Genomic DNA, 9,586 nt, shown 5'->3' on the forward strand with positions numbered 1-9,586 from the left:
TGACAGAACTGCTGGAAAGAGAAAAAGAGTGAGAAGCAGAAAAATTTTAAGCTGGAAAGGGACATGAAGGTTTAAAAAAAAAAAAAAAGCAGAGACCAAGCTGTAGCAGAACTGGACAAAGAGAAATCTGCAGTTGGGAGGCTTGAAGTGCGGATTGCTCAATTGGACGAAGAACTCCGAGCAAAGTCAGATAGTCTGCAGCAGAAGCTGGGCACATCCTCTGTCACAATCCTACAGTGAGAGGAGAAGATAAAGAAACTTGCAAAGGGAGTGAGCATGTGGAAAAACTGTGCCAACAGGTCCAGTCAGGTGGAAGTGCGCCTTGAACGGGTGAAGAATTACAGTGAGGTTTGCCAGCAACTGGCTAAAGAGAGGTTGAAATTGTCTCAGATGGAAACTGTGGCAAAAGCAATGTGTGTGTTGATGAAAAAACTGCTTAAAGAGAAAAATCTTCTGGAGATGCTTAGTGGCAGAAACTGAGCAATGGGCTGAAGAAACCTGGCAGCTGAAGTGAGACTCACAAGAAGCTCAGGAGTCTGGAGGCAGAGTCCGTGATCAGGAAAAGAAAAGCAATACAGACTTAGACGGTCGGGCCCAGCAATGCTCAAACTACGGCCCAGCCATTGGTGAGAGAAGGCAGAGGCCTGGAAGGACCATCTTGTTGTCAGCCAGTGTCCAGGGCGTTGCCCCGAGCAACAGGGAGAAGGTGAGAGGCTCCAAGGGAGTCTTTGGAACACAAGTTGCGAGGAATCCTCTCTATAAAGTAAAGCTGAAAGTTCCTGAAGACTTCTGGCAGATGTGCGCAAAGGAATCTACTCATAAAGACTTTACAAAGGCAGTGGGGGCCTATTTGGTGGATTGTGACTCAGAGAATGCCCAGCTGGTCATCTTGTCTGACAATGAAGTTACCATTAAGAGGATGAACATGTTGAGTAACATACATTTCTGAAGTCTTCGGACAAAATTGTCTGTAATATTGAGAATCAAAGAAGCCAGAAAGCATCTGGAAAGCTTCTGTCCATCAGTGTCCAAATTCCATGTGCAATTTGATGTACGAGAATACTGGATCGGTTTAGTAATTGGCACTCATGGCACAAATATACAACAAGCAAGGAGGATCCCTGGGGTTCTTAATAAAGATACATGTACATGTCATGTGTATGGGGATAACCAAGATGCTGTGAAAAAGGCAAGAAATTACCAGGAGATTGCTGATGAGGTAATCTGGGTTCCCCGAAACTTGGTGGGAATAGTCATTGCGAAGAAAGGAACGCACATTAAGAAGATTGTCGATCAGTCAGCGGTTATTAGAGTTAGAGTTGTGAGTGATAAGAAGAGTTCCCAAGACAAGGGAGTGGTCCCCTTAGTATTCCTGGGCACAAAGGAAAGTGTCACTAAGGTAACCATTCTACTGGACTAAAACCTCAACCGTTTGAAGGAAGTCAACAAACTTCAGCTGGGTCGACCGAGGAGGACGACAGATGCATGGTCATGAGTGCACTGTCTTTTGAAGACAAGTTCTCATCCCTGGTGGTCTGAGAAGAGGGGGGGGGGGGATCTGGGATAGTGTGGCAAGGAAAGGGTGTATTTCCCTACCTGATCTTGGGCCCTAATCAATGAGGCAGCAAAGAGGGGAAATCTGTTTAAAAATCTGAAAAACAGAATCGTCTGGGCTCTCCCTAAGACAGAAGTGGCCGTTCGAGGGGAAGACATTGCCAGCCGGGCACAGCAAGGGCTGCAAAGGACAGAAGTGTGGACTCCCGGAGTGAGAGCAGTGGCTCTGGTAACATACAGCAGGAGGCTGTATGAATGGGACTTTATGTTCAAATGTTAACTGTATCTTATAAGGCTGCTGCACTTATAGTGTTTAAACTGGCAGGAAAAAGCCCCCAGTTAAAGGAGTACTCCGGAGCTAACCTTTTATGGGGGAATTGGAGCATGAGGCAAAGTTATATAACATTCTAATATACTCACGTTTTCCATATGGTCTTCTTCCCGGTCTTCTCCTCGCTTTTCTCTCCGGCCGGAAGCTGGGTCTTTTGATGACGCTCGACCGGTATTTCTTCTTGATCCGCCGCCATCTTCGCCCGGTGACTCATCGCTCCCATGAGTCACTGCGGGCTGTGCTGGCCTCCCCGCCCGGAGTCGGCTACTCCCCCAAAGTTAATTTATTCTGCGCATGCGCAGTACTACGCAAATAGCGTAGGGCTAACGCTAGGCTCCTATTGCTGCCTACGTTAGCCCTACGCTATTTACGTACTGCTGCGGCATTCTTGTGACACCGCTAGTGCAGTGTTTCCCAACCAGGGTGCCTCCAGCTTTCGGCTGTCCGGGCATGCTGGAAGTTGTAGTTTTGCAACAGCTGGAAGCAAACTGGTTGGGAAACGCTGCGCTAGTGGGCACATGGATCAGTGGGCTAGTGGGCACATGGATGGGTGGATCAGTGGGCTAGTGGGCACATGAGCTGGGAGGGGGAGGATGGGAGGAGATAACCACAAGGGAAGGAGCTGTGGTCGTCACTTTATTATAATTTATTATAATTTCCTGGGGGGGGGGGCGAGAGGAGGACGAGAGAGCAGCAGCTAACAGGAAGCTGGCGCAGGGAGTCATGGGAAATGTAGTCTTTATGACATGGCTGCTTACTGCTACAGGTGGCAATTACAAGAGAATGGCTGGGCCAAATTTGACAAATGAGGTATCGTTGGAAAGGTCTTTGAAAGAGCTATCAGATGAGGAAAACTTTATTTTTTTTAAGTACCAGTGCTCCGGAGTACTCCTTTAATAGTCAGGGCATGCTACATGTGTAGTGAAGTGGCTGGATGGCCTAGGTGTTATTTTTATGTTTTGTTTACTTTTGTTTATCCTGCAAAACTGGCGAGGAGCCATAATTGCAGAAAGGAATTGCTGTGTGCCGGTTTATTGTGAAAAAACATGTCCTCTGGCTACAGCAAAGGACTATCCTAGAACTAAACCATTACAATATATACATATATATATATTATTGAACACATCGCTATTTTTTGTCACAATATATATGCTGCTATTGACAAGAAATTTTCACCATGTGTTGGTAACAACTCCAACTCAGTAATCCATACAAACAAAGAAAGATAGGTGCAAAAAGGCATGGAATACCAAGATAACAGCATACATTTATCAGCTATTTAAAAGCAACCCAGCCCCTTGTTGGTGCAAATTAATATTAGTTGGTTCAGTCCCAACTGATGGCCTCATCACCAAGGTGTCACACAAGACACATCTCATAGGTGAAAGCAAAGAGCTGTCTCAAGACCTTCACAACCTAATTGTTGCAAAACATAATGGTATCAGTAACAGGAGCATTTCTAAGCTTCTGAATGTCCAGTGAGCACTGTTGGGGGCATAATACAGAAGTGGAAAGACAATTATTTCACCAAAATTTTTTCCCTCAACCAAATGCTCCTAGATTTTTGACAGAGGAATAAAAACAATTATCAGAAAAGGTATCCAAAACCCAAGGACACTTGGGGAGAGCTTAGCAGTAAGTTATGCACTCTGCCGCCATGGCCTATATGCACGCTCACCACACATGACTTGCTGAATAAAAAGCATGTCAACTGGGAGAAAACAGTGAGGTCAGATAAGAGCAAAATGGAACTGTTTGAAATGGAACACACCATATTTGAAGAAGAGATGGCGCTGCACATCACCCTAAGAACACCATAACAAAAGGGAAATTTGAAGGTGGGAACAGCATGATGTGGGGCAGCTTTTCAGCAAATGGTAGTGGCAAACTTCACATAGTAAAGTAAGGATGAATGGACAAATTAACTGAGACATTCCTGACAAAAATCTTCTGCCATCTCCCAAGATGATGAAATAAGGGCAGACATTTCAGCAAGACAATGATACCAAATACACAGCCAAAGAATCTCACAAATGGTTTCAATGAAAGAAAATAAAGCTGCTGGAATAGCCCAGGTGATCACCTGACTTAAAGGGGTACTCCAGTTGAAAACTTTTTAAATTAAAGTTGAACAGATTTGTAAATTACTTCTATTAAAAAATCTTAATCCTTCCAGTACTTATTAGCGGCTGTATACTACATAGGAAATTCTTTTCTTTTTGGATTTATTTTCTATCTGTCCACAGTGCTCTCTGCTGACACCTCTGTTCATGTCAGGATCTGTCCAGATCAGGAGAAAATCCCCATAGCAAACATAGGCTGGACAGTTCCTAAAAGGTGTCGGGCAGAGAGCACTGTGGGCAGACAGAAAAGAAATCCCCAAAAACGTTTCGGCACCTGTTTTCCACCGGAGTACCCCTTTAAATCCCACTGAAAATCTATGGAATGAACTGAAGATCATGGTGCATCCATTATGCCTCCTGCACGAGAGTGCCCCATGCAGGAGATCTCAGGGGCCCCAGCGGTCAGACCCCCACGATCAGACACATCCCCTGTCTTGCGGATAGGGGATATATTTTTTGGCTGCAGATTTCTTTTAAATAAATATCAGCAAGTGTGTTCAATACTTTTTTCCTGTTTCATGTCACATTATTACATATTATTTATTTTCTGATCTTTTTTGGCTTCTTTGTGTATATGTATTAGTTGGTTGTTCATGTCAATAGCACCTTTTGGAACTATATTTAATGAGAAAATTATGTTCAATAGTGTATGTCTTACCTGTTTTAAATGTATGGCAGATATGGTGTGTCATTTCTTTGCAAATACATTACTGAAATTACTTGATGATGTTGCCTATATTTCCCATGAATCCTTTGTCTGTGCAGAGAGATTGGGTGTAGTATTTGATCATTGCATCTGTTCATCTACTGAGACTGCCAGTGCTGGAGGTCAAACAGGTAAATTAGACTCAAATCAGTTTTGGGAAAATTAAAAACCTCAAAAACAGAAAAACCTTAGCAAGGAGCACAATGTGTCAACACAGCCTCAGGAGAGGTATATAAATATGATACTGTATATCCTGATTCCATAGAAATAACAAATTGATCTGGAAGGGGAAGGGAGGAATCTGAGAGGTAATATGAGGGATCTGGTAGGGGATGATGTCATCCTGTAGTTCACAGAAAGTGAGAACCTAGAACTGACATCCAAAATTTTAAGTGTAATTTTGACTGTCTGTTTTTGCCTATACATTTGTGAAATCCCCATAACTAGATGGCCTCCATGTTGGAAAATGCAGTCCAATGTACATCCTGTTCAATATATGCAATCCTTGAACAACAGTTTGAGGGTGCATATTGTTGTGCGAGATGTGTGCTAGTTGTCCGTTTGGAAGCCCAGATCCTGCATCTAGAGGGGCGCCTGGCAACAATGAGAAGCATTAACAACATGGAGAGGAGTCTCCTGTTCACTGAGCAGGCACTCTCGGGAATAGAGGTGGGGGAGGACAGTGGGACGGAGTTGCAGGACAGTCAGGCAGTTAGCTGGGTTACAGTTAGAAAGAGGGGTAGGGGGAAAAGTGTCAGGGAGGCTAGTCCTGAACTGGCACACCCCAACAAGTTTGCCCGCTTGGCAGATGAGGGGGATGCCATTACAGAACTAGCAGAACTGCAGCAGGATACCACCTCTGACCGCCAGGGGGGTGTCTGCTCCAGTAAGGAGGGAGGGAGGAGTACAGGGCAGGCCAGACAGGTACTAGTGGTGGGGGACTCAATTATCAGGGGGACAGACAGGGCAATCTGTCACAAAGACCGGGATCGCCGAACAGTGTGTTGTCTGCCTGGCGCACGAGTTCGGCACATCGCGGATCGGGTTGACAGGTTGCTGGGCGGGGCTGGGGAGGACCCAGCAGTCATGGTATATATTGGCACCAATGACAAAGTAAGAGGTAGGTGGAGTGTCCTTAAAAATGATTTCAGGGACTTAGGCCGCAAGCTTAAGGCAAGGACCTCCAAGGTAATATTTTCTGAAATACTACCAGTACCACGAGCCGCACCAGAGAGGCAGCGGGAGATCAGGGAGGTAAACAAGTGGCTCAGAAGCTGGTGTAGGAAGGAATGGTTTGGGTTCATGGAGAACTGGGCTGACTTCGCTGTCGGTTACCGGCTCTACCGTAGGGACGGGCTGCACCTCAATGGGGAGGGTGCAGCTTTGCTTGGGGAGAAGATGGCTAGAAGGGCGGAGGAGTGTTTAAACTAGGGACTTGGGGGGAGGGAACCTACAGCAAAGAGGGGGAAGATAGTGTAGATAGAGAGGAGGGAAATATAAATGTACCTGGGGGTGGAGCGGAGGGAGGGGTTAGAATAGTTAATAGGAATAGGCTTCATAGGAAAATAAAACTTACACCCTTGAATCCCATTAACCCCAATAACATAAAGGATGGAAATGTAAAGTGTATGTTCACAAATGCCAGAAGCCTAGCAAATAAAATTGGGGAACTTGAGGCCTTGATACTGGAGGAACATATTGATATAGTTGGGGTCACTGAGACATGGCTGGACTCCTCGCATGACTGGGCTGTCAATCTGCAGGGGTTTACATTGTTTCGCAAGGATAGAATGAACAGAAAAGGTGGTGGAGTCTGTCTGTATGTAAGAAGTGGTATGAAAGTCAGTGTGAACGATCGATGCCATAGTGTGTGATGATTCTGAGGATGTGGAATCATTGTGGGTAGAATTACAAAAGGAGGGAAATACTGAAAAAACAATACTTGGTGCAATCTACAGACCCCCTAAAATCACTGAAGAGATAGAAGTTCGGCTTCATAAACACATAGAAAGGGCCGCCCGGGCAGGTACAGTGGTAATAATGGGAGATTTTAACTATCCAGCTATAGATTGGGGTCCGGGGTTGGCTAAAACTACAAAGGGGCGACAATTCCTAAATTTATTGCAGGATAATTTTATGGGCCAGTTTGTGGAGGACCCAACAAGAAGTGATGCCTTGTTGGATCTGATCATTTCCAACAACGCAGAGCTGGTTGGTAATGTAACTGTGCGGGAAAACCTTGGTAATAGGGACCACAATATAGTTACTTTTGACTTAAAATGTAGAAAACAAAGACAGGCGGGGAAGGCAAAAACATATAACTTTAAAAAGGCAAATTTCCCTGGGCTGAGAGCTGCACTACAGGACATAGACTGGGGGGAGGTGTTGTCAAATACTGATACAGAAGGTAAATGGGACATCTTTAAATCAACTCTAAATAACTATACAGCTAAATATATACAAAAGGGGAACAAATATAAATGACTAAAACTAAATCATACATGGCTGACATATGATGTTAAAAGACCAATAAACAACAACAAAAAAATAGCCTTCAAAAAATTCAAATCTGATGGGTCAGCTATAACATTTAAACAGTACAAAGAGCTTAATAAAATCTGTAAAAATTTAATAAAAACAGCAAAAATTCAAAACGAGAGACAGGTGGCCAAAGAAAGCAAAACTAATCCTAAATATTTTTTTAGATATATAAATGCAAAAAAACCAAGGACAGAGCATGTAGGACCCCTTAATAATGATAATGGGGAGGTTGTCACAGGCGATCAAGAGAAGGCGGAGCTACTGAATGGGTTCTTTAGTTCTGTATACACTATGGAAGAAGGAGCTGCATTGGCCAGGTCAGTGCTGGTAACACATCATGTAATGTACTGAACTGGCTTAATGTAGAGAGGGTACAAGGTAAGTTAAGTAATATAAATGTAAGCAAATCTCCAGGGCCGGATGGATTGCACCCAAGAGTTCTTAGAGAGGTAAGTTCAGTAATATCTTTACCCCTGTTCATGATATTTAGAGATTCTTTGGTGTCTGGTATTGTGCCAAGGGACTGGCGCAAGGCGAATATGGTGCCAATCTTCAAAAAGGGCTCTAGGTCTTCCCCAGGAAACTATAGACCGGTAAGTTTAACGTGCATTGTGGGTAAATTGTTTGAAGGATTTATAAGGGATTACATACAGGAATACATAGGGGATAATTGTATTATAAGTGATAGCCAGCATGGGTTTACTAAGGATAGAAGTTGTCAAACCAATCTAATTTGCTTTTATGAAGAGGTGAGTAGAAGCCTTGACAGAGGAATGGCTGTGGATATAGTGTTTCTGGATTTTGCTAAAGCGTTTGATACTGTCCCTCATAGACGTCTGACAGGTAAGTTAAGGTCTTTGGGTTTGATAATTTTAGTTTATAACTGGATTGAACACTGGCTCATGGATCGTACCCAGGGTGCAGAGACGCGCGACTAAACTAATATGGGGCATGGAACATCTTAGCTATGAGGAGCGATTAAAGGAGTTACAATTGTTTAGTCTTGAGAAGAGATGTTTAAGGGTGGATATGATAAACGTATATAAGTATATTAATGGCCCATACAAAAAATATGGAGAAAAACTGTTCCAGGTTAAACCCCCCCAAAGGATGAGGGGGCACTCCCTCCGTCTGGAGAAGAAAAAGTTTAGTCTCAAGGGGCGACACGCCTTCTTTACCATGAGAACTGTGAACTTATGGAACAGTCTACCTCAGGAACTGGTCACAGCAGGAAAAATTAACAGCTTTAAAACAGGGTTAGATACATTCCTGGAACAAAATAACATTAATGCTTATGAAGAAATATAAAATCCCATCCCTTCCCCAATATCGCGCCACACCCCTACCCCTTAATTCCCTGGTTGAACTTGATATACATATGTCTTTTTTCGACCGTACTAACTATGTAACTATGACACATTAAGCACTGGAAGGGTTGGAGAGTCAGGCTGGTGATCACATGACCAGATTATTATAATGAAATGTATAGACATAGCTGTGCTGGAATAAAACAAATTGAGCAGTAGGACTGGCAATAGTAAGCGTGCATGATAAAGAAAGAAATACATCTATCCTTTGTTTTACTTTTTGGGTATCTGTATAAAGATAACTGGTGAGTGCTCTGGATGTTTACATTACTATGAAGTATGTGAGCACCCTAGGAGGGTATGAGTTTACGGGACTGCTATAGGAGTTCTATCTAAAGCTGAAGGTTAAACCAGGAGTTGAGATGTCCAGTGGTGCCAAGAGGGTTTCTGTCTTTTATCTGAGGTCGCATAAATTAACATGTGCTTTCAAAATTGCAGCACTCTCTGATAGCCAATAACATAGTACTATACAGTATGCCAGATTTCATATAGACTACTGATGTAACAAATACTACTTAAAACAGAGGTAGACATTTTTCTATACATATGCCCGTATTACTGCTGTATAAAACGTTCAAGATGTGCCTGAGCACTGTACCTCTATCTATATATATATATATATATATATATATATATATATATATATATATATATATAGGGACGTGCACACATAGGGGTAAAAAGGGGGGTGAAGCCCCTGCCCTTTTCCTCACCTGCCCCTCTAGTGCCCTCACAAAAGGACTCAGGGTGATATATGAGCAAGTGAATCTATGTGTGTATGTATGTGTGTGTATATGTGTATGTATATATGTATGTGTGTGTGTGTGTGTGTGTGTGTGTGTGTGTGTGTGTGTGGATATATATATATATATATATATATATATATATATATACATATATATGAGCAAGTGAATCTATGTGTGTGTGTATATATCTGTTAGTGAATGTATGTGTGTACCTGTAT

The 9,586-nt window shown here is 43.1% G+C and overlaps 1 pseudogene; it reads left to right on the plus strand.

Moving 5' to 3' along the window:
* The first annotated feature begins 276 nt into the window (after positions 1-276).
* On the plus strand, positions 277-1,420 carry LOC130277426 (fragile X messenger ribonucleoprotein 1 homolog; annotated as a pseudogene).
* The last annotated feature ends 8,166 nt before the right edge of the window (positions 1,421-9,586 follow it).

This window comes from Hyla sarda, chromosome 6 (genome assembly GCF_029499605.1).
Source record: "Hyla sarda isolate aHylSar1 chromosome 6, aHylSar1.hap1, whole genome shotgun sequence".
NCBI classification, from domain to species: domain Eukaryota; kingdom Metazoa; phylum Chordata; class Amphibia; order Anura; family Hylidae; genus Hyla; species Hyla sarda.